We start from the raw sequence: 26,059 nt of genomic DNA on the forward strand, positions 1-26,059 counted from the left end.
GATGGAGGCGCGAAAGCATACGACACTACGAATTGAGAAGCAGAAGACACGTTACTACCACTCATTAACCCTTTAACCACACAAATCAGTTTAAATGCACGCCCGGCCAAGGTTCAATGACTTTTCTTTCTTAGGCGACACGGCGCATAAGGCATTTTAGAGAAGGTGATATCGACCATTGCTCTAGTGGAAACTGCACAACAGAGTACACAGACAAAACTTAGAATGTAACCAAAAGTATTGGTGTTGCTACATTCATGAGCCGCTCTCTAACGCTCGTGTTTTCAAAAGAAAAAAATTTATAATAGGTGGGAGTATTGTGCTCAGCAAGAACATTTCGGGAAAAAGCGTTTCTAGATGGGTTGGTGGATAAGTTAACACCGGTGGCAGCAGCCGCAGCTGTGAAATTTCAAGTGTCATGTCACATCATTAGCATTTACAAAAACTGGAGCTGTTTTATTGATCAAGAGATCTCGATGCCAGCCCACGGCTTTGAACCTATTCCTCAGCCATTTTCAAAGTTCTGCACTGATCGCGCTGCACACAACTAAGAACAGTGAATAGCACATCGGCATTGTGGAATAAGGGACTTACAAGGCCTCGGTCTTTTATAAACAAGCTTGCAGTTCTCCCACATCCTCTCTCTCTGCTTCCTCACGCCGTCCTATCCACATTCGGCGCTCGGTACATGTCGGCTCTTGGTATTACCCTTCGGTCTCCTCATTTCCTGCGGCACAAAAGAAAACAGAGGCCGCCGCCATTAGCAGCCATTCTCTAAGAAGCGGAATTCAAGGACGGGAGCTTAGTTCATTTCCAATCCCTCGCCAGGCTTCACTGAGTCGTCGTTATTGAATCTCAGAACTTTTTGTGAGTTGTACGTCATGCGATTTCGAAGCCTTTCTGCATTTTCTATGCGCCGTCATTTCACTCTGCCATCCGCCTTAGCTTAGCGTGCACCTCCTCTTGAGTACCTTGCCCTGCCGCGGACTAAGCGGACCTAGCTTTTAATAATGACCCGCAAAGTCAAGAAGCCCGCAGTGCACCGCTAGGTGGTTCGTTTATTAGTTTTAGTTTTTTTCAGTCTCCGTTGAAGTTGACGTGCGGAACAGCACTCAAATATGCCACGTGGCAAGAGGGGCGATCATATTACGAGATGAGGCTACTTCCGAAGGCATTTAGGGCAACCAAGAGCTCTAATCTTCCTAAAACCTAATGGCTGCGCGCCCCGGTTGGTAATGCGCTCCTTCTTATAATAATAACAACAATGGTAATAGCAATAATCATAAGGCCCATACTGCCTAAAAAGGACACTACTCCTTCCTTCCTCTACACTCCCCCACCCTCTAGGAACAGGCAGTGGGGTGCTCAGTCCACTACCTCCAAGAACTGGTCACCGACCTGGCCTTCGACGTCGCGGTGGCCCTCTGGGCCACCGCCACACCCTCACTCTAAAAAAAAGAGCTCCAAATAAAAGTGGTCTCTCTCTCTCTATCGATCTGTCTCTCCCAGTACGTGAACATGAAGTGCTTCTAGCAGTGCTCGCCCTGCCTTCAAAGGCGTGAGCGGGCTTGCATATTTGTGAACACAGTTAGCCCAAATCGGAAAAATAAGGGTCATTTCCCGGTATAAGCGTTTTGGGCACGATCCCCAAATTCATTTCTCTTGAAGTGGAAATCATAACTGGTACCGAATTCTTGGCTGACCAAAAGCCGTGGCTGCGAAGACTTATACTAAAGTTTTGTCGCCAGTATGATGGTGTAGAAGACATAGAGTAAGAGAAATTCGGTATGGCTTGCAGGTTTCACCTCAACTGTCAACAGCTGCGAAAAAAGCAAACGTGCCGTTGCACGCCAACATGCGAGAATATGGTCACGCATGGAAGAGGCCTATTAGGTAGAATTCGGTAAAATTGCAATGCCAATTCGTTGCTATAGACCTTTTCAACTTCTTCGTCCTGAAAGCTGCCATTTTATCAGTGGGCTGTGCTAGCGGCCCTATAATTGGCGCAGTTGACAGGAATAACTGCGCATGCGCAACACAGCCCACGACATGTCCTGATCTTATGAAAGATTAACGCATGAAAATGTTTATACCTAGAAAATAATTTATGTTGACAAAGAAAAAAATAAAAACAGCCTTTCATCCTTACGCCCGCATAAACACAGGGCAGAAAGTATGCGCCATCTGCCAAGAATTCAGACTTTTTTTAAGTGCGAATGCACTTCTTAAGCGAGCCTGATTAGTCCGCCGCCGTCGTACGCATAGCAACAGCTGCGGGTGCGCGCGCTCCTCGTCTTCCTCCTCGTCTCCCCTAGCAACGGGGGGAGATGGGCGCGCGCTACTCTCCTCCTCCTCTCTCCGCTCAGTGACTGCGGGTGTTGGGCGCCTCCTCTCCACTTCGGGCGGGAGAGCTCTCGCTCGCGTAGCGGGCGCTCCGCATTCCGACGCGTGAGGGCGCTCGTGTAGCCCTCGCCGTAACAGCGGGCGCTACTCTCCTCCTCCTCTCTCCGCTCAGTGAATGCGGGTGTTGGGCGCCTCCTCTCCACTCCAAGATCACGATATCCACCGTAATCGCGCAATCAACAACCGTGCATTCGCACTTACACACTCTCCCCCTTGGGGAAGTGCGAGGGAATTTTTTTTGTTGCTTTCCCACCTCCTCCTTTGTTTCATAGCTTAAACTTGCCGACTCTCTCGTGGAATGGTTCAACCATCACTTTCGTGATATCGGCCCAAACAATAGAGTAAATATCTTCCTGCTTTATACTTTATCTTTTGGCTTCGTGAAAAAAAGATAACAAATAAGGCCCTCGTGTTCTTACCAGAAATTCTTTAATTTAAGATTCCCAGTTGTGGTTGCAGCATTAGTTTGTTCCGAGGCGATAGCCAGCAACTGCAGTCGACGCATTGCTTTGTGTCATTGTAAACACATTTCGAGAATACACGGCATGGACAGAAAAAGTTGAAATGCAAAGCAGAACTGTTATTGACAAAGCAGATGTTATCTAACAAAGTGTCTATAGCAAATGACTGCTGTTATTCGGTTGTAACTAAATGACGTCTGCAGTCTAACTAAAAATAAAAATGGTTATGCTTTGGCCCGGACCTTCAGGTCGGCCTGAATAATAGCCTGCCAATTCACCCTTTGGAAATGCTGCAGTTATTCAACCAATATTTCCTTCTACCATTTTTTTCCTGTAAGCCTCGAGGCTGCTATTTTCAGCAAAGTTGTTATCAATTACATTCTTATTAAAGCATGAAAGAAAGAAAGAATCCAAAGAAAGAACAATTTGTAATCGAAAGAAAGAACAATTGCCCTTTTTTTTTGGCTTTACGCTTTAATCGGTAGGATGACGAAACATGGCAAATAAATAGAAATCGCATTGACAAGCTTCTGAAACTTCACAAAAACGAACTGACAAGCGGAGAGTCGGTCGTTTTAATTTGAATCTTGACAGTCCAGTCAAAGAGCGCTCTACATAACTAATGAGACCCAGCCACCAGACTGACCTAAAGAAACCGTTGTTATCAAAATGGCTTTATGCATTGCATAAAATAGGTTTGTACTGCGTGATATGCAGTACGTCCAATACATGTGTATGTAGAATATAACGTCTGCCCTCATGACGAGGCGAATTAGCTTCTTTGGAGTACCTCATTATATGTTGAATCAAATCCATGAAGGTTTCATAATGGTTAACGTCTTGAGAACAGCTTACACTGCTTAATGCAAATAACTGAAAGAAACAGAGTCATTCCTCGCAAAGTTATTGCAGCAGGAACAAACAGACGCACAGCTGGCTCAGACACGTAACTGGCTTAGCTACTTCAAAAAGGCGCCTCCATTTGAAAAGTGTCTCTCAAAGTTAAATGAGTGTTGCCGCGAAATTTCAAGAGGGAGATTACTACGAAAAAATCTTCTTTTGAGATATCTACCAGGAAGCGTCAAACGAAAGCGCTAAGTATAGCATAATTTAAATCAATTTTAATCTTTGCACGCAAAAGAGGGCTCACAATAGATACCCTGTCGGAATCGGCATCGGCATGACGCGATAAGCGCCTCGTCCCCCAACTATGGTGGCTACAAGGCGTCTAGCCACCATACCCCAACTATACCCACGTCAGGACTCCCGTGACGTAACCAACGCGCTGGCTGCTGTTGGTGGCAGCTGCGTTGCCTTGTACAACACGTCACAGTTTTAGGACTGACGTCACTGACGTGATGCTGGCCTGGTGCGTGCGACCACAAACCGTGAGGACGCACGCGCGCGCGCGTCCGGACCGGCCCTGTTGCCACAAAAACAGTGATGTCATTAGCGACCCCCTGTCATGGCGGACGTGTGGGTGTTTCTTCGGTCGCAACCAAAGCTGGCATAAATAAACTAGGCTGCAAATAAAAATTCGTGTTGCGATCCCGTCATCTGATGTGCCATTCTACGATTACTGGACTGGTAGGCGCCCATATTAGTTATAAAAACATAGCACGAACAATTCGTGTCAACACTGCTTTAAACGGGAAATTTAATGGCTTCTAGGTCTCGTGTCATTTATCGTCCTCCTTCGACTCGCAGTGTTCGGCATCGAATTCATTCGGAAAAGCTGATTGCACTTTATTTCTGAAAATTTCTCCTTCCAGCTTAACACACACGATGGCACATTTTATATCTGGCTTGGACGAATCTCCGCATATTCCGTTCCTTCTCAATTACGCTTATTGCCCAAGGCGAAGCATCTTAGAAGGCAGTCGTACGTTAAACATAATAGAGTACGCTGGGCAGAAGACTCCATAGATCTCCCGTAACAGAGCAGCTTGCAACAGCTTCCCAGTCTTTTTTTTACTCTGGTTCGATAAATCATTTCCCACGAAATTTCCTTCTTTTTCGTTTTCACAAGACGGGCTTGGGGACCGAGCTTAAGGCGGTGCATACATCCTACGGGTAATATTCTTAATTGCCGCGTCCGGCCGCCCCGGTTGACACAGAAACACGGAGCATTCAATTTTCTTCCCCAGCTTCCACTGCTTCATTGCAGTCTCATTAAAGCCCCATTAACTTCGCTCCGGTTCATTACCCCGATAACTGAAATTTTAATGTCAGCTTTTCCCCTTGTTCTGGCATAACTCCACATCGCACAGAGCAACGTTTTCGCAGCGTAATGAGGAAGAAATACGGTGCCAAGAGGAAACCATCCCTCCATCCCTCAAAAGCTAAAAAAGATACGTACACATCAATGACGTCCTTGGTGCCCGGCTGCGATGAATATTCAATATTCCACGCCCCGAAAGCTTCCCCTTTGCGAGCGTTGCGTTCCTTTCTTGTGACGCGATTTACCGCGACATGTGGTTGCCGGTGCGATTTTATTCGATGCGACAAGTGCCGCACGATCCCTCATTGCGTTAAAAGCAAGCGGAGAGCCGCCGCGCGCTCTAGTTCCAGGAATGTGCGGCCGTGTCGAGTCTCGTATACGCGCGGTCGTCATGTTTGCTGCTTGCTGATTGGACGTGAAGCGTTGGGCGCGTTTACGCCGCGGTCATAAATTGCGTGGGTACATGTACGCACTTCAGCAAGGCATGCGTGGTTTTGTGGTGTAAATCGATCGTTTGTCATTTAGCGGGACGCGTACGCGTGTTGTTTTCTGGTACCAATGCGGACGGGTTGCAAGCACGCCGTTTAGTAAAAACAAACGAACGAATTGTAAGTCATAATGTCTTATTCATGCGTGAAGAACAGTGGCATTCAAGACCAGCCTAACTATCGTAATTCACCATCTCTTATTTTGACGTGCAGTACACTTGCGATATAGCTGCAGCATGTTTGTCGAGTGCGGTGCATTGTTAAAATAGAATTGGTGGAATTAGGGGAGCGGAAAAAGACGAGGTGGTCATTTTAAGTTGTTTGATAAAAGTGTTTTCGAGAACAATTGAGCTTAATGCCCGTTTCTGACCGGTTTTGCGCTGACAAAACCTGACGACAACGCCATGCGTCGTTAGGAGATGTTTACTAAGGAGGGGTAAATTTATTTAGTGACAAGGCTTTCTCCTCTGAGCCCTGAATGGCGGCAAAGTTTCGAAAATATCGAAAAGAGGTACAAGGATTCTGCGGAGAGAGGAACTAAGACAATTCGGGGGTAAATAATGGGCGCGGCTCACTAGAAGCGGAGGGAAATATTGAGGGGAAGTCTTGGTCCTGCTGTGGACCCGAGGAGGAGGAGAAGGAGGAGGAGCAGGAGGAGCAGGAGGAGGAGCAGGAGGAGGGGGGAGGAGGAAGAGGATTTCATTCGAGGATCCATTCCAGACAGGACAAGTGCCTGTGGTCTTGCATCAATCCATTTGGAAAGGTGTCCTGGCGTTTTCAGACGAGCATTACGTTTTGATACCTGCTCGGTCCATGGACAGTCTTCTACGTAGCGTCGCGTCCAACGTAAACCTTTTCGTGCTTTTTACGAAGTGATGCTCTCATGAAGGTTCCCAAGCTGCTTTCACACAGAGCTGTTCCAATCTTGCGCGCTTTGGTAGGAAGTTCACATCTTCGGCGTATCCACCTGACGCAGCAGTTCGGGCAGAAAAATGTTCATTAAAACCTCGCTGGACGACACGCACGCCCTCTTTCTTCTCCTTATTTTCACCTCCTCGTCAACTCATCTGGCGCTGTAGATTTTACAACACACTTTCCAACATTTGTATTTCGCGCCATTTGAGGGTATTTTTGCGTGGGTGACGCAGTCCCCCATTGGTTAACACTGCTGAACCAATTATGGTGATCTGAACCTCTACAGTTTGGCCGTCCCTTTTCTCGTGCGTTTCTGTAACGCTTCCAGTTTTCTGGTCAGTAGGGGCCTTGTACCCAACGGTACTTGGCCGTAATATTGTCATATGGGACACCGACTCATATTTGATGATTGCCGTGTTTAACGCACCGACGCAACGCAGGCGATGAGGCGCGCCGTAGTGGATGGCTCCGGAATAATTTTGACAACCTGAGGATCTTTAACAAAATGCGCCGAAATCTCATACACATGGGCGTTTTTGCTTTTCGCCTCCATCAGAAAAGCGGCCGCCGCGACCGGGAATCGAACCCGCGACTTCGTGCTCAGCAGCGCAACGCCGTAGCCACTGAACCACCGCGGCGGGTCAGACTCATATTTAAAGCGAAAGCTTTTTAGATGCGACGCTGAGAGCATCTCTTGTCGGTGGCCCTGTCCTTCCTGCGTGCGTACGTCGTCGTCGTCGTCGTCGTCGGCGTCCGCACTCTCCTCCGCTCACCCCTCTCCTCTCCGATAGCGAACACTCTCTCGCGAGGGGCATTGGATTGGATTCGATCTTGGCTTGGCTTTGCTTGGCTTGGATTGGATTGGATTAAAGTGCATTGTGTTGGATTGTGTTGCGTCATAGCCGCGGCAGACGCGCTGGCGCCGGCGCGTGCCCAGGTGAGAGCGAAAAATCTCTCTCAGCATCTGCGGGTGTGCGGCCCAGCGCGCTCTCACTCCGCCGGTGGGCGGTGCTGCGCGCGGTGCTGCGCATGTGCAGTACTCTCTCTCTCCGCGGTCTCCTCTCCTTCGGGCGCGCTGCGCATATAACCGGTGTGCCGCTCTCCGGCGGCCTTTCGGTCGACGGTTGCTCTCCGCTTGCACTTGAACCCCCCTCAACGTCGCATCACACCAGGGTTCCCGCGAGGGGAGGTGGGCGTAATTCTTTTGTTGGTGCCAATGGCGTTCTGTCAGAAATCTACTGCATGTCCAAATAAAACGCTTTGTCGTCTCAAAATCTCTTGTACATTATCTTGGCAAACGGTGCGTACGTGAAACCAGACTTCTATTGAGTCAAAATGGTTACTTCAAACTCGAGAAAGGGGAGCGGTTCTAGATAACACAATGCACGCATCGATCATGAAGAAGAAGTGCAATAGTACACCTTTATCTCATAAACCACGTATCTGTGTGCATTTAGATCGTTTGTAGGTGCGTTTACTTGGAGCTCCAAAAATCGTCGCTGGGTTCCTTCATCGTTTGCGATTTGTGTCTGGAGGGTTGGCGATCGATTTGACGCACTTTCAGTGAAGGTTGGACTCACTTTTACCTTTCGCGCTTCTTTTAACTTTCTTCAAAAAGGATCGCAAATTTCTGATCAATTGCTCAATTCTACACGGAAGCGTACGCTTTTAAAACTGACACGATAACATTAGTGGGTAGATAATTCACGCAATATTGATTAGATGCCGAGACGTTTGGAGTAGTTGGCAAGCTAGCTCAATCAATAAAGGTCTCCGTAATATAGGTACAGTGACAGGTATCTTGCAAGACGGCCGGAAAAAGCTACATTAGAATTGTCTCCCGAGGAACACACTTTGAACACTTCTGTTAGTGCGTATTTTGGTACCGCTTTCAGGCCTTTATTAGCTGAAAAACGAAATGGGCTAATTCAGCCGGAGATCAGCCTCTCTGTGCTCATTCGCTCGAGGATTCTTCGTGCCCGGGCAAACCGACAGAAGATGGAGTTGCGTGACTGGTTTTGACTTCACTGTGAGGTGACCTCTTGTTCACAACAATATAGAGCGCAGCGCGTCTAGAGACTGATAATTCGCGCTGTTATTGCGTAATATAAAAAGTCCAACAGAAATCAACGGTCCCTATTATATCTAGTAGAATTCCTGCCTAAAATCACTGGTTTCAGAAGATAGATTCCTCCATTTTTAATACCAGGCTGCCGGCAGACTGTGTGAGACACTATTCGGCGCTTGATTTTTTCATCTGGTCGCATACGAGTCCTCCGGTACCAAGGAAGTCCTCGGGACGCCCCTGAACTGTCCAGAAATCGTGAATAAAAGGAGAAAAGTCGTACCGGTTTGTCGCCATGTGGCTTTAGCAGCCTAAGAAACGCCCAGAACTTGCTGTAATTTAAATTTGCCGCCTAATTCTTCGTATTGTAAAAAGGGAGAAAAGGCAGCAACTTCGGCCCTTTCCCGTGTAGCCAACCTCCCATCCCATTCCGGCAACGCAGCTGACGCCATAGCGTGCGCTACTGTGATCAGCCATGGATCGATGCATTCACCTCATGCAGGGCCACCCTCCTTGCAAGCATGGTGTCGGCTCCTGCAAACACTGCTGGCCCTATTACCGGCCCCAGAGCCGCCAATTCCCCACTCTTCTTACCCACTCACTGCTTGGTCGTCGGTCTGTAGCATACGTTACTACTGCCTTCAGGCCGCCTCCACTGGCTGTGTGAAGGTCAGCAGTTCATCGCGAATACCGGATGCGACTGCGCTTGCTATAATCAGGGCGGCCCGATCGAGGTTCTCATCCGCCTACATATGCAGCGGAAGTGAGATGACAACTTCCGCCTTGGTGACCTTTGTGAAACTTCCGCGCATGCGCGCTGGGTGGAAGGAAATATGTCTATTCATGAGCTATGTACGCGGCTCCATATCCGGAGCTTGAATGGAACTCTCTTGTCTTTATGTTGATGGTCAGTACGCGAAAAATGTGAACGGGAAGGGAATAAAACGGGTGGGGAGAACCAGATTATCTTACAAAAAGAAAGCCCGTTTCTTAAGAGAGAGATAGTTAAAACGTGAAGCTTTCTGCCATGCAACGTGATACCAAGTCAAAGTCCAAAATCCAAATGAATCTAGCCGTGTCGGTATGGCGCAATCGGATAGATTCCGGCTTCATAACGCGAAAACGCGAGGTTCCATTCCGAATACGGGTAGCGTGTCTCTTCTCTTGAGGCGCTTGATGAACCTTCGCCTATAATCGTCATCATCGTTTTGCAAAACCTGTTGTGTAAAGCCGGCTTTCCTGCAGTGCATTTTGGTGACGAGGCGGTCGCCATCAGTGAGACGTAGGAAGCTTCGCCTTAATAAATCTTGTGGAAGAAACGAGAAAATTCCCTGTTTAACATGAGAGTAGGAGAGACAGAGGGGCGAATTGGTCAGGTGTTATGTCCCAATAAAAAGCACAGAAAACTTACGCTCGGGAGACCTGATTGATTGATTGATTGATTGATTGATTGATTGATTGATTGATTGATTGATTGATTGATTGATTGATTGATTGATTGATTGATTGATTGATTGATTGGGCTGCTTAACGCACCGACGTTATACAGATGATGAGGCACGCCGTACTGTAGGGCTCCGGATCAATTTTGATCGCCTGGGGATCTTTAACGTGCACCGAAATCTCGAAATTTCGCCTCCATCAGAAAAGTGGCCGCCGCAGCCGGGAATCGAAGACCTGAGAGACCTAAAATTCACAGTAACTTCAAACGAGGCTTGTTAGAAAGCAACAAGCCTTGGTATTAGATAAAACAGAACAAAAACAAAACGCCCCGGAATTTTCTGGCGATAAATTCGCCTGTGTAATTGCCGTAGTACCGCGTATACGCCTCACCATTCGCGCGGTATTCGCACGCTTGCTGTGTTAAGATATTGGAATTCGAAAGTTATAAATAAAAGTTTAAATGATTTATGTACTTAGTTGATTTATTTTCTTAACGGCGAGGCTTTTCATGTCATCAGAAGAATAGAAGAAGGAGAAGATAGAACTTCATTGTTGTCTCAGTAGCACCGAAAGGGGTCTCACCGTAATATACTGCTGTGGGACCCCTAGACTTTGGAAAGATACACAGAAATAGATTTGCAGCTTCTAGCAATTAACGATACCTATGTAATAATAATAACTTTACAATACAAAGAATAAAAAATTCACCCGCATTTCCCCGAAGGGGAGCATGGAGAAGTGCGAATGCACGGGTGATGCTATGAGGGGGAGTTATGTTGAACTGTGTTGGCATTCGCCCGTTAGTTGCATTTAACACCCCCGCGTGATCAAGTGGGGATTCACACACCCCGTTAGTCGTTCTCTGGAAATCTTGGTGAATTAAAGTGTATGTTCGAGGAGATCACACACACACGCAAGTAAAGTGAAACGACAGTATTCTTTATTCAGCACTTGTTGGTGTTGTCGTTGTAGTTGACGGTCATTATGACCGCCTTGTGGTCACTGAAATGTACGGTCAAGAGTTGTTGCAAGACCGCGCGTATCAGACAGTTCCTCGCAAAGGCCAGGTCGATGTAGCTGCCGTTGATGGTGGTGGGAGCCTCTAGCGGTAGGCACGTCATGGAGTGGTTGGCGGGCATGTATTCCATCAACCACTCGCCGCCCTTTCGCACGTCCACGTTAAAGTCCCCAACAACCACGACCGGGTCCGAGGGCTTTACGCGCCTGGCCTCACTCTCCATCGCCGCGTCCACGTATTCGACGACGCCGTCGCGCGAGATGTTTGGCGCGAGGTAGAGGGTGACGACCACGATTCCGTCGCCCGAGTACGCGTCGGTGTAGACGGCACTGTACGGCGACTCGTCCCTGACCGGCGAGGTGGACACGGCGTGCGACACGAGGTTCGCGTAGACGTGACCGACGAGGTAGACGCCGCAGTACTCGCCCCGACTTCCGCTCCTGGCGAAGCAGCAGTCGTCGATGGGGAAGTGGGAATGCACGGGTGATGCGAAAGAATTCTTCTTGGCCAATCGCCCTAAGTGGGTATGTGCTAAAGAAATTAGGAACTCTTCTTGGCCAATCGCCCTAAGTAGGTATGTGGTGCGGACGGACGGACGGCGGTGGACGCGTGATTCAGGGTCGCTTAAGAAGTGCATTCGCACTTAAAAGGCTACGCTCACATGGTGTCTTGTTAAGATTGCAGATTTTATCATAAGGAACAGATTGAAAAAATAAATAACACAGATGTGAAAATAACACACGAAGGAGTAGACCAAATAAATTATCCAATTTAGTATGTGGCCAGCTTTACAGAAATATCAGTACAGTGAATTCATATACATATATGTCAGTTAGAAGAAGGGAGAGCTCAATTAGCGAGCCAACCGTTTCCATCACGAAGCGCGAATTTCAGTAGCTTAACAGTTCATGTGCGGATTCGCTGTCAGCACAATACCACAGCGTGCACAGAAACCGTGCGGAAATATAATCGGTGAAATGTTTTTTCTTTGTTCTTTGTTTCTGTTTTTAACTTCTTTGCACATCACACTATTCTAGATAAACTCCATTTCATATTTCGCATTGAGTCACAGTTTTCTGCGCTTTTCATTTAGTCATATTTGCGTAAAGTTCCTTAACTTGCCCAATATCCGCCTGTCAGACTCTGCCGCAACGAAAATCATTGTTCTGGATTTCCCTTTGTAGTGGAATATTACGACTTTGCAATATTCGGATTGTAGCACTTGCTAGAATCCACAAACTGACCTCGAGTTATACAAAAACCAGTCCCGCAAAGCGTATGCATCCGATCGGCAAGCGACATGTGCGAAATATAAGCGTTCTCAAACTTCTCATTAAACTTAATGAGCACGCCTTCGGGATGAAAACTTCACGACGGAATTTCTGTGCGAATAGACAACGCACAGAAACAGAAACGAAACGTTCATATACAACAAGTCCGTAGCAAAGATATTCTGCCTCAATGCATCGCGCTCTCTGATCGGAACGTGTTTTCGTGTTTTCCCGCGCTTTTGGTCCCGGGATTTTTGCCACCTCGTAGAGTCGCCTTGAGTTGGGTGCCGTCTGTTTTGTTCTCGTGGGAGGGCCTTACACGCCCACGGTCTGACATTACTCCCGACTATTCTGTTCGACAGCCGGATGACATCGCCGCGGAAGTAACTTCCTCTACCCACTTTTTTTCCTTCCCGTCCAGTAGTTCACCACGCCACTTTTAGTAAGCCGAGATAATTAAAAATGTGTCGCGTATTTGCTCATTTCGCTGAAAATGTCGTCTTAAGACAATACCCTTCTGCCGCTTTTGCCATCCAAATGTCTCTTTTCTCCCTCACGCCCACCTCTCACGCTATTTCTCTGCCGCCTCTCTCCCTCCTCTAAAAGCATAGGGTATGCTTGCTGAATTCAATTCGATTTTCTTCCGTTACACCTCTCGCGCACCTTCTATTAAACCCATTTTTTACTGTTGGATTTGAAATGCCACCACAAGGTCTAGGCTCCGGCGTCCCTTCTGTATTTGCCGGTCAAAACATTGTTTTTAATGCGGCTTTTTTATTCGCTATTACGAAAATCCTGCACAAATCTCTTTTCCGTTAAACAGAACACTGCTAAGCACGACTTATGTATTGAGGTTTTACCTCAAATATGACTGGTGGTTTCTTTTTGCTCACCGATGAGGTTTGTTACCAGATCTAGTGGTTTGGAAATGTTTTCTCAATATACACTTCTCGTTTCACAATGCCTTTATTTTTTGGAAGGCTGGCTGCATCGAAAGACAGACAGACAGACAGACAGACAGACAGACAGACAGATAGACAGACAGACAGACAGACAGACAGACAGACAGACAGACAGACAGACAGACAAAATCTTTGTATTCCAGTTACTCGCGAAAGACAAGTGTCTTTAAAAACAGGAGCAGCTTTCCTTGATTTCCCGGAAGGAACACTCAGACGAAGAGGATGATTTGTTGTTTTGGCTTCATTGCGTACTTCAACTTATATTATATAATATTGGGCTAGTTAGTGGAACTCGACAGTCTCAGTACATGCATAAAGGGCAGAAGAAAAGAAAAACACCGTGTACATTTAGTGGCTGATTTACGAACTGCCACACTGGCGTCACTCTTGTTAGCAATGCCGCTTGGTGCTTACTTCCGAACAGTGTGGTTTTCTCTTCTTTAACGGTAAAGATCTGTTTTCCGTTCACGGCCTTCCTGCTTGTAAACGTCAAAAACACCCGTGGCTTCTTAAAGGTGTGCGGATTTGGGAGTATGATTTCCCAGTAGATGTTTTCTAATCCTTGCTGATTTTGGTGAGAAAACAACGGCACATTTGAAGCCCTTCTCACGTGAAAACAAAAAATGCCCGAAGTCAGCGGGGAAAGCCCTCACAACGAGATATGCAAGCAGATTTTACGTTGCTCCTGAAAGCGCCTAATCAATTCCCCCATTACACTCAGTAAACAACCGCAATTAATCAGCCAATCAATGAATCATTCAATATTTCAATCAATCAATCAATCAATTCAAACGTAGTGAGAACAAAAAGGCCTCATCAGAATATATCCATGCGCATGCTCTAAAACGCAAAAGAAGTTTTACGCATCCACAAATAGCGCATACCCTGGGTTAGGCATGGGGCGACAATTTATTAGCAACAATGTATGTGTCATTGACGCGATATTTCATTACCCGCCCATCCAAACCCTCCGTCATTTTTTCTTATTCTCCGGGCCAGCGTTCCATATCCACTCCTCCAAAACAGTTGCGATTTACGCGCTGGTATAATCCAGTTGGCACGGGTCTTCATGTTGAATTACGTTCGGCATTTGTTTCGACTGCCACAACTGTCACCAAGGGGAGAACGACCTGATACAAGTATTTATTTCGCTCCCGCTCTATAAAGGCAGCATCATAGCAAGGCGCGAAGTAATTTGCTGAGTGCAGGGCATGGAAATTCCCGCAGGCACTTTAACTACAAAAACAACAAAAGAGACTACACCCAAGGACGCGATTAACTGCGAGAGGTCCTTTAGTATGCAACATCCTGTTCTGTTCCATTTCAGCTCAATCGCTGGCCTGATCTTTGAAAATGTGATGCACTGTTGCCTGCCAAGTTGCGTTAGGCGGGTCGTATCTGAAGAAGGCGTAATCTGCGCTTTCGACAATGAACCATGCGGAAGGAATGGAAGGGACATACTGCTCAAAGAAAGCGCGGGCTTTTTTATTTTTGTGCTATATTGCTAAGCGGAGCTAGAAACATTGTCAAGAGAGCTTTGAAAGCCAAGTAGTGGCGTCTCTTAAGGGCACTGCCCTTGTGTCTCAGTTTTCAAAATGTGGGGAACAAGCGGAAAAGTGCGATCACAACCCTGTCCGCTTACAGAACAGAGAAGCAAAATACGAGTATCTCATAAGAATCCAAGTATAGCTACCCGCAAAACCGGACGTTTCGAAAAAAAAACAATAACAATAAAAAGACTGATAACTCACTCAACATCATTCCGCCCACAAATAACGCTTTCAGAAAAAAAAAAGATTTCACGAAAAATTTGAAACGTTCGAATTTTCCCACACACAACGTTCCCACTAACATTTCCCACTCACAAGGATAGGTACTGAAAACGATATGATCAATGTGTTGACTCCGTACTCGTATAAAATGGGTGCAACAAAATGGCCGCGTATCTCCTCCTTTCGTTGGAAATGTCGACGAAAGGCGATGGTCGACTGGCGCCCCTTCCAGATAGCACACTCTCTTTTTTGCGCTCCTCCCTTCTCTCTCCTGCTCACCTCTCACGCTGTTCCTCGCCTGTCTCGTTCCTCCCAAGATAACACGCAAGAGGTTTGCTGAAGTCAATTTAAATTTACCGCGTTCCAGTGCTCAGAGGACGAGTGGCTCGATGCCAGCACTGCCGCACGGTGGAGACGCGCACGAATAAGAGTACTGCACTCCAACGTTTATAAACCACGTTGAACTACTCCACGTGTGTTCCAAGCAGAAAGTGAAACCTATCTAGAGGAACCTTTCGTTGCTGTTGTCGTTTGGTTTTCTAAAATTCCGCCCGGAGCTATAGGAGCGCGGGCGACTGCAGGCGATGGAGGGACTTTTTTTGTAGTATTTTATTTGATATTGCAAAAACCAAGCATCTATGAATTTTTTAATTAAGGAACACTGCAAATAGCCCGTGTATATTGATTTCCTGCATTATATTTGCCTAATGTTTTGTTCTTCTTGAACAATGCTGGCAAGTGTGAACATTCCCACCGGACTTGGACGTTAAGATTTCGCGGCGGGTATATAAGACTACTGCGCACCTCGTTTCACTTTATCCGGATAGGTTTAAGGTATACAGATACTTGCTTTACAGCTTTGCTTGCAACATAGCATTAAAAATATAGGGAGTTTTTTTTTAATTCGTGGTATGTGCATTGAGGCCTGATAGATCAGGGGGCAAAACACTGAGATTATAAAGGTAAAACCTCATTGCATGACAACTGAGGTCATGAAGATGTTCCAGAAGTGCACAAATCACAAATGTGTTAGTGGCATTGCAGCCATTGTAACCCATTTATTGGTGGCATTGTTTTATACGGTCTAAACTTCAGATGCACAAGTGTGCGTTCAGGACCAAGTGCTATGGTTTTGGTGAACGGCCTTGAAAATGTTGAAAATGCTTAACCGCGACCTTGCGCTTCCGCGTACAATAATATAACTCGTTAATATCGAAAGCGCGAAGGAAATGAGGCCACTTAAAAAAAATTGGAGAAATTAAGAGAACTGTCTACTAATGGCCAGCCTTCTTATGCCACTTCTCTTGAGTGTGAGTCTTTTAGAGCCAAATTTCTGCCCCGCCAATTATCTCCATTCACCCTATTATAACGATCACAGGTGTTACTTGCGCCAAATCTGCATTTTTTGTAAATGAAGGGTGTTACACGGCTCACCATTTTCCGCATTTTTTATATTTTTCTTGGTTTCTAGTTTTTCAAAATTATGTTCGGCCTCGATCTACGCTATGATAACGATTACAAGTGGAATTTCCGCAAAATCTGCATCTTTGTGGAAAAGCAGGGCGTTGTACAGTTTGCCAGTTCCCGTCATTTTTTTATACTTTTCTTAATTTTTGGTTTCTCAAATTTTGGTTCGACCAGTGATCTCTATTTACGATATTATAACGATTAAAGGTGGAACTTCCGTGAAAACTGCATTTTTCAGGAAATTCAGGGCGTTACAAGTTACACGGCTGAGCGCCTATCCGGTCTGCGCGGAAAAACGCTAACATATTCTTTGTGTGCTCGCGATCACTAATTCTGCAGGCGACGCAGCAATTCTGCAGGCGTCGCGACACAATGTTATATAGAGTGAGTAATTTATTATCGTTTCATTACATTACCAGAGACGTAATTTACTACCGCCACCTATTACAAAACTAAAGGTTAAGGCATGTAACCGCACCATCAGAAGAGCTACGACGAGCAGAAAAAAATTAGTACACCATTTCATGCATGGTATACTTGTCACTCGTGACCAGACAGCTCTTATGTTCAGCATGACAGTGTGCCTTACGTGCTAGTTATTTGCACGCTTTGCATGCATTGTCATAGGGGGCACTTTCCGCCAATGTCCAAGTATACTTTTGGTAACAAAACAGAAGAGCTGTTATCAATTCCGTTTGCATCGATGGAATAAATCACCGCATGGCGCATCATACTGTTGAAACAGGCACACAGCATGACAAAAGGTTTCCGCTCATACCAATGTACTTAAAGCCCCCCAAACCGTAGTATTATGCCTCTTTTCGTAGAGGGATTCAAAAACGGTGGTCTAAAGAAAGTCTCTCGCCGCCGAATGTGTTATTTAAGACTCCTGCTTGACGCGTAACAGCAAGAAGAATACTTAAAAGCCCATGTTTGCACTCCTCCAGCTACCCGTGGGTCGTGGCACAGTGGTTATGATAGCCGCCTCTTCATGTGTTGTAGTAGACACAGGTTCGATTCTCCGTAGGGTTGCGTGTATGTGCCTATGTGCACTTTGTGTGTCCCGTACGATGTAACATGTGTTAGAGCATTCGTCACGGGATGCTGACGTTGGCCTGGCAATGCGATAAAAAAAAAACAGATAAACGCAATTCTGGCCGAGTGCCTGTTTTTTTTTTCGTTTGGTGAAACGCAACAAGGCCGCTTATTTGAGGGGCCGTTTGATTTGGGGGCCGCTTCGTAAGCGGGAATAGATTTGCATAACGGGCCGCATAGAAAAATTACGGCCGGTGGCCTGCAGAACACACGGCCCGGTGTTTAGGTGGCCCGCTGGTTAGGCGGCCCTCAATACGGCCGCTTAAACACCAGGCCGCGTGTTCGGTGGGCCGCGTGTTTGGCGGGCCGCTTGCGCGCAAGGCCGCCTGAACCGCCGCTTTATAAGCGGCTTTAAAATGACGCGGTGGCCCGCCTGCATGCGGGTCGTATAACCAGGAATTGACTAAGAATGTATATAAACAACTTGGCTATCGGAGCCTATGGGATACGCAGAGAACAACAGCGTTACCCCGGGACGCGGCCTTGGTGCTCTATATTAGGTCGAGCGAGGGGGGCTAGGACGATAAGGCGAGCGCCTGAAATGCTCTGCACTTATAAACTCTAGGTCCCAAGAGACTGCGCGCGAGCACTACGAACGCCTGAGCATGGGATTACATTGAACAAACCTTTATTGCGTTCTTCACAAAGAAATAAGAAAGGAACGGAAATGCGTGACGGGCGGGTGTTGTGGACAGCAGAGAGTCACGTGGCAGAGGCGGCAGAAAATTGTCGTCTTACGACGGCATTTGCAGTGAAGAGTGCAAGTACGTCGCCAATACGGCAACGTTCGTCAAGTTTGTCGACTCCAAAAATGCTATCAAAATGCTCTAGGTCTCAAAGCCAGCGCCTGCTGTGGTGCTGGTTTAAAAAATACAGAGTTAAGTTTGCCGATGTACAGCTGGATTTGCGGTGAAATTAACGCCCACATTAATCCGCGTAATGTAAGTTTTCTGGCAAGGCTGTAGATTTTCAGATTTCCCGCCTTGGTGTTTGCCATAAGACTGTATTTTAATGGGTGTTGTTATCTCTGAATTCAAATGAACCTTTACGGCACCACAAAAAATTCGACTGCTCTTCAATTTGACTTGTTTCTTTCGCTTGTTGCGTGTCTTGTGGCGTCACCATTTTTAAGTACTAAAAATAGCGTGGCTAGACACGGAAGAAGCCCGATGGCATGCAGACACCATTGCAATCAAAATTTTCATCAGTGAATCGTCTATTACTGTACCTTCGCCCTACCGACAACACATGAACAAGTATACCCCAGACGAAAATGACAAGAACTCCTGTACTTTGTGGTATTTTTGCGTGTCGCACAGTTGTCTTGCCGTATTATTGTGTCACAATTCTTGCCACTGGCTATGTCCCGACAGCATGATGGCTTTCGTAGCGAAAGACAGTTCTGTTGTGACTACAGGAACGTTTGTCGTTGAGAAAACTGACCTTGTCGTTACGACATAAATGTGTGTCGTAACAACCGATGTCTTTATCGTAACAGGGCTTCTGCTGTCACAAGAAAGTTTTTTGTCGTACGGAAGGAATTCTTGTTAGGTTTCTACGGTATTCCTGTTATGATTTTAGACTGGGTGTGCGAAAAAGATGTCGTTGCGATTGTATTTGTTCTCATTGGCCTCGTACCAAGTTATAACTGGTTTCTGTGAAGACAACTCTACACGTCAGCGCTAAACTAGGTATTTAAATCGGCTATTCTGGTCTATAGCTATGCAGACGTAGGTACGCCTCGATACGATGGATGAAGCGCGTGATCCTTGTTATTGACCGGCCTCCAGTCCATTTTGCTCCAGATAGGGTGATCGGTGCCGCTTTATGGAGAATTTTATTGCGACCGCTCTGGAAGTGCTGTCGATTAGAGCACCGGCGGATCTCCACGTCGGGTTGCGTGCGTGTTGATGTCTTCATTCGATCCACGTGTCTTGGGGCAGCTGCACAACCCCGAACTGCGGAAATGATTGGGAGCCCCTCACGACTGGTGTCTCGTCGGTCACGACAGTACTACAAGGGTGACCCTCCATGGCAGGCTGGACATTTACCACAGCAGATTCGCTTTGCGAGCAATATGGAACGTTTTGTTTGCCTAAAGTCGGCAGTTCTGAGGAGCTCTGCCAGAACGTACTGACGTTCGTAGCCACACACCGAACGCGCCGTATTTAGTGGGAAAGGAAATCGAAAGGCAAAGGAGCACAGTACGGTCAATACAAAAGCAAATAGCCAACCTCGAAAGATTATGATTCAATTTTCGTACAGAATACAGAGTATGAGTTTATGAGGCATTGTCAATACCTTCGTTTGAACTCTAGAACTGTCACATAATGAAGATGACTCAGGCTATTGTTTCGGATTTGCAGTGAAGGAATTTTGCAAATAAGTCATGAGTACTGCCTGCCACCTCGCCATCGGTATTTTGTAGTTACTGCGCAGCGTTGGCATTTTGCAGTGTGAATTAAACGATGATTTGTGCGTATTTTATTGGACATGCGCCCCCTGCGTGCGCGTTACGCCAAACCTTAATGTGTTTATTGGGCAGGCAGGCAATACACCAGACAGTAACTTTTATTAGGGCACGCCACTTCTTATTGAGCGTCTCGGAGGTAGTTGCTTATTAGATCTTTTTACCTTGTTACGGACGAGGTGATATGCACGTACCGGAATACTAAGGCCAAAGTTTTTCAAATGCAACTTCTTGAGTTTATTGTTAATTTTAATTATGGCAAATTTGATGTTGTTTTGTTGATTGTTTTGTAATGCTGGAATTTGTGATGGTAATGTAATGTGTTTCAATTTTCTGAATGCCATTCAATACGTAGGCTATCTCAAATTCGCGATCTGCTTTTGTACGTACTCCAGCGCTAAACAGGCAACACTAGGGATATTAGAAGGGCAAAAAATGTTTCGTTTACCTTTGTTCTGTACTTTTTTGAGGTGCAGAATAACATGTATTTAGAGGTGTACTTCACCTTCACGCTAGTAAGATGATAATCGATACGTTTATTGAGCACTATACTACATATTACGAATTATATCACGAAAGTGCCCTCAAATGCACAAAACGCCAGTGTAAATTTAAGAACAAAGTGTCGGAGCTTTTGAGCGTTCTCTGATGAATCTCCCGTTCCGCATTTTGTCTTCCAGTATTGGAAATATTTTCTGGTGCGAAGACACCTATTCATTCAAAGCCCGCAGATTTCGCGGGAAGCCAAATGTTTTATGGTTGATCCAATTTTTTCACTTGCACAGGTGGCTGCTCCCGATGGACTTTTGGGCTTCAAATTTTTCTCTTGTGCGAATGCAGATTCGGTATGTCCACGAAGCCGAGAAAATATGAAGCACACACTGACATTAGGTTTTGTGTGTCCGTGGGCCTTCAACTACAGTGAGCGTTGTTTGATAGGACAATATGCCAGGTAATTTCATGGCTGATTGGCATCTTCACACCAGAGCCCTGTATAATTTTCCAAGTGCGGCGAACCTTACTAGAGTTCTCTTCTTCCGATCGGGGGGCGACAATGGGACTTGGTCGGAGAGAACAATTAGCCCGGGTGCGGGTTCAAATGAGAAACAAATGTATTCGGGATTGTAGGTCGCGCTTGTAGTGCTTGTAGTTCGACAGTTGGATGAACACGGCCGGAATAGTTGGTCAGTTGTTTTTCAACCTAAAAAAAATTACTCGGCGCTAAAACAGCGACGAAGAAGAAATACGTTACACACAACACAGTGCCAAACTTCCAACTATATTTTATTGAAAAAAGACGCTGCTTATATACACGAAACTAAAACACTTTTTTTAGCATAATGTACCAACTCACCCACATCAAGCTTTTCCAACCTAGTTTTCGGAACGAGTGCGAACATAGTATGGGTATTGGCTTGTGCACAAATAAAGCGAAATTTCGTAAACAAAAAGGTTTGTGAGGTCCCAAGCTTTGCATATTTTGAACCCAACATATGACTTCTGGGGAAAAAATGGTCGCGGCCGCCACTTGACGCTCCTAAGTCTAGCAACACCAACATGGGGGCTAAATGAAACCAATTAATTTCGATTCTGTTGCTTGGTTACACATGAGGGAGGAGAACACAGGGGACATTCGCAAGACAAGCTTTTATGTCGCTCATTTTTGTGCGCCTAGGGCGATCATGCCACTTTGCCCAGTTATTCGGCCATGAAGACACGGTATGTGAGTCAAGATGATTCGAAATGCTTCTAGTCATACCATTTTAAAGCGCAGCTATTCAGCGCCCATTCCAGTGATTTCGCGTCACCATTGGCCTCATCGTAATAGAGCGACGAAGAGGACGCCGAAGGTAGAGGAAATAGAGCGAGCGGGAAAGCGAATGAGGAAAATATCGCGAGATGTGAGGGTTAGGGTGGCATACCGAGGCCGCGCTAGACATGCTCGGTGGTGGCGACAGGCTGCGAGATAATACCAGAGTGGCGCGTGCCGTCGTGTGTTCGACGATGCCATGATCACTTTCTGAGATGAAAAAAAATTCTGCGTCTTACGCTGCAGTAAACATGGAGTAATAAGAGAAGATTAACAGCGGTCTGTAACCATACGTCAATGTCCGAAATAATTTGCCTCAACATACTTTGCGCAGACCAAACACCTAAACAGCTGTGCTCAAATTCCGCAGCATTAAGGAGTATCGTAATCGTCAGGGTCCGTAACCTGGGGGTCCGCTGACTGAAGTCTCCAAAAGCCACAAAACAATTTGTTCGCTGTTGCAGTTTATTAAAAAATAGTTGTGAGTACAGCGTCGTCCTGTCGTCTTTCTCTCCTAGTGTCCCCGTTTTTTACGCTGTTTCGTCAAGATGATACATAACCTTGCTATATTATCTGCAAACACAAATTCTTGCAGTCTGCGCTCCCCCACCCATCGAAAAAAAAAAGAAATCCAGGGACTTACCTATCCGCTCGTGTTTAACCGGGCTATTCCCGCAATACACACACCAGCCGGCTTGACAAGGCCCCGCTGCTTGGCTTGCGTTGCCGGTGGCCCTAATAAACCCATCGCATTCGCAGTTGCTTCCACTGCTACACCGACCTCGAAGCACACATTTGATGTCAGCGGAAGCGAACGTTTTCAAGAAAGTGTGAAAGCTCGGAACTGAGTATGAACTATACAGAGCAAGAGTCAAAGCGCGAGGCCCCAACTCGCTCCGCGCTGAAATTACTCCATACTGCGCACGCGCGCTAAAGACAAATCACCGGACCACAACTCAGCACGCGCGAATTTTTTTCCACTCCTACTGCACATGTGCGCGCAATTTTTTTTAAAATGTTTTTCGGCTTTCGCCGCATCGTCGGGCGCGCGTCGTCGGCCGCCGCGAAGGAACGTCGCGGGCCTTTGTGTGAGGGGGGAATACGCGCATGCGCCGCAAGCCACACATATCGCTCGGAGCTTCGCGATTGCCCCCCTTTTTTATTTATTTACTGGCGTCAGGCTGTCCGCTAGTTTATAGCCGTGACACGGGTCGTTGGCATAGCATATAAGCGTGCTGTAACCACCTCCGGTTTTGTCACGGAAAAGAAGTCTGTCAGGGCCTCTTATATCACGGTATTGAGGCTGCCCACCGCATATAAATAGGACGCCATCCGGGACGCGACTAAGAGTGTAGTCATAAGCGTTCGAAACTCGTGAAACGCTGGCGCTTTTCATTCATCTTCCCGTTGTTTAGCGTAAAGAAAACTATAGGTTCATTTGAGGGAACATATACGTACTTAACCGGCAGCGCCCGCGTTCCTGTAGTTAAGTACGCCCGTTGGGTTGGTTTTTACGATAGTAAACGCAAAAAATGTGGCAGTGCAACACCGGCCACATTTAGATCGTTTGTAGATCCGTTAAAGTTCTGCGCGAGAAATGGCCACATCGGTTCGTTCTTCCCTTGCGATCTGTGTCTTCCAGGCTTTGAAGATAGATTGGGCGCAGTTTCAGGGAAAGTTTTGACGCACCTTTGACGTCAAAAACCTTTGGCTCTTCTCTTTACTTTCTATAGGAAGGAATGGTATCTTTCTTTTTTTTGCTATCATAAAGCCACTCTAACGCGTGCTCTCAATTTAAAACGCTGGTTACGCATGCCTAAACTCAGCCTGAAGTTTCCTGTGCACTGAGGAATGTTGACGTGTATGAGCAATGGCAGCAGTTCATATCAGCGAAACAAAAAAAAAAAAACAAAACGGCGGACCCGCCGCGGTGGCTCAGTGGCTAAGGCGTTGCGCTGCTGAGCACAAGGTCGCGGGTTCGATTCCCGGCCGCGGCGGTCGCTTTTCTGTTGAAGGCGAAAAGCAAAAACGCCCGTATGTACGAGATTTCGGCGCACGATAAAGATCCCCAGGTGGTCAAAATTAATCCGGAGCCCTCCACTACGGCGCGCCTCATCGCCTGCGTTGCGTCGGCGCGTTAAACCCTACAATCAATCAATAAAAAAAACCGGCGGAAAATCAAGTAACAGACGCACAGACCGAACAAAGTTTTATTGTTTAGGCAGCTCAAGAAATGCTATCTCCTTTAAAACTTCCCCGTCGCTGCTCGTCTTCGGAGGGCCGGGCACTTTTCGGCGCAGAAGCGTGGGTATGATTCCTTTAAATGGAGCAATTAGAACACGGGACATACTGAGATAGGCTTTTATCACCCCGGGACTGTCTTTTAACGTGGGTTTGGGTAAAGTGGTGCAAGCTCATCAAATGAGGCAATGCGCGGACTGTGCGCGAACTCTCGGAACGCCGCCCAAATCTTTAAGCTTCCTCCCGGGGCTACCCTAATGCTCCGTGGGTGTGGAGATTCCTGTTCTTCGTGCAACTGAAAATGAAGAAAATGGTATAATGAAAAGCCTGCATCCAACCGCATTCTTCAGGTTCCTGAGTAGAAAAACGTACGAGAGGCAGGCCTTCTCGTACGCATGTGGTGTTGACAGAGCTCGGCTGATGCGGAAATTAGTCCAAGGTGTGTCGCTTTCGAAGCGCCTTTCAAAGCGCAAAATTGAACATTGGGGATTTTTTACCCGCCGCGGTGGCTCAGTGGCTAAGGCGTTGCGCTGCTGAGCACGAGTTCGCGGGTTCGATTCCCGGCCGCGGCGGCCGCTTTTCTGATGGAGGCGAAAAGCAAAAACGCCCGTGTGTACGAGATTTCGGCGCACGATAAAGATCCCCAGGTGGTCAAAATTAATCCGGAGCCCTCCACTACGGCGCGCCTCATCGCCTGCGTTGCGTCGGCGCGTTAAACCCCCACAATCAATCAACATTGGGGATTTAGTTTTTCTTTCGTTTCTTTTTCACGGGATTCTCTGTCTGCGCCAATAAGGCTTGCGTTAAACATCAAGACTCGCCTCAGCTTAACCTTCAAATTGAACTTCAATACTCCGTTAATTTTTTCTTCGACTTTCAACTTTGTAAGAGCAAAGGCAAAAAAAAATTTGCGTCCTCGTTGTCCACATACTTCAGCGGCTCCTAAGCTGCGTTCTTATGCATTAAGGAACAGATTTTTTTCTTCTTTATATTGGTACCGAATTCGCGGCGATTGTGAATTGCGCGGGGTAAACTTTTGAGGGTTCTTTGACAAGGTGCTGAGCTTTGTGACACGCACTCTGAATGCACTTATGTCGGCGTCAATTCTAACGCTGCTTGGCGGAGACATAAACTGACAACTTCAGAGTGGCATCGCTCTCGTCGCTGAAATTGTATTTTGACTTCCTCGCGTGGCGTTTTAGCCGCCATTTACTTAACGTTCGATTCCGAAATTTACAGGTGGCACTTTTTATGCCAACCTTATTTCGCCTTTTTTGCGATCATACATTGTGGTAAATTTTAATGCTTCAATTTCTGTTTACCATGGGTTTCATTTTGTTTATTTCTGAATGCGGGGAAATATTCCGGTAGAGTCACGTAGCAAACAACGACGCAAGGTTCTCTGAGTAATTAAAGTTTCTTGGGACAAACTTTGGCCCTGCAATTCACTAGGCGAAAAGCCCAAAAGTGATTTATTATGTATATTTTTGCCAGCGATTACCTTTATTTGTAACTGATAGACCACTGAGTAGGTATTAAAAACCATCGAGCGCCTGCAAATCGGATAACGCGGCATTTGCCAGGCATTCATTTTTCTGTAAGCGCTGTACTTTCGAGAAACATTTAACTGCGTTGTGATGATTGTCGGTAAGTTAATTACACTCTATGACTGGCGGCAAGTTTACAATCTTTCACTATCAGACAGGATTTCCGAGCGGGGAGAAGCAGTTCAGCCCACTCCTCTTGGAACACGAGATAAGATAGCCGGGCGTTGTCAGGCATGCGATACATTAACAACCAATCCCAAGGCGTAGCCCAAAGGGATATTAGCCTGATACTACCCCTGATTACCCTGCCGCCTTAATCAGTCGCGTTCCTTTTTCGTTGTTTTACAGGGTAATTACACTTTCGTGAGTGACTCTGCGTTACGTTTATTTCTTACTGGTAAACCGATGAG

General features: G+C 46.5%; 1 protein-coding gene and 1 long non-coding RNA gene across 2 annotated transcripts in view; one reads left to right on the forward strand and one right to left on the reverse strand.

The window, feature by feature from the left end:
• Positions 1-5,361, reverse strand: part of LOC144141086 (uncharacterized) — a 105,880-nt gene extending 100,519 nt beyond the window's left edge. The window contains exons 1-2 of the long non-coding RNA XR_013316426.1: positions 5,224-5,361; positions 595-727 (exon numbers count right to left, since the gene is read on the reverse strand). This is a non-coding gene — a long non-coding RNA (uncharacterized LOC144141086). The remainder of the gene's footprint in view (positions 1-594; positions 728-5,223) is intronic.
• Fmrfa (FMRFamide related propeptide) overlaps positions 1-26,059 on the forward strand; it is a 305,089-nt gene that overhangs the window by 61,554 nt on the left and 217,476 nt on the right. The gene's annotated exons all lie outside the window — the stretch shown is intronic.

This window comes from Haemaphysalis longicornis, unplaced genomic scaffold (genome assembly GCF_048455015.1).
Source record: "Haemaphysalis longicornis isolate Haplotype H1 unplaced genomic scaffold, Haemaphysalis longicornis Haplotype H1 scaffold_6, whole genome shotgun sequence".
In the NCBI taxonomy this organism is placed as follows: Eukaryota; Metazoa; Arthropoda; class Arachnida; order Ixodida; family Ixodidae; genus Haemaphysalis; species Haemaphysalis longicornis.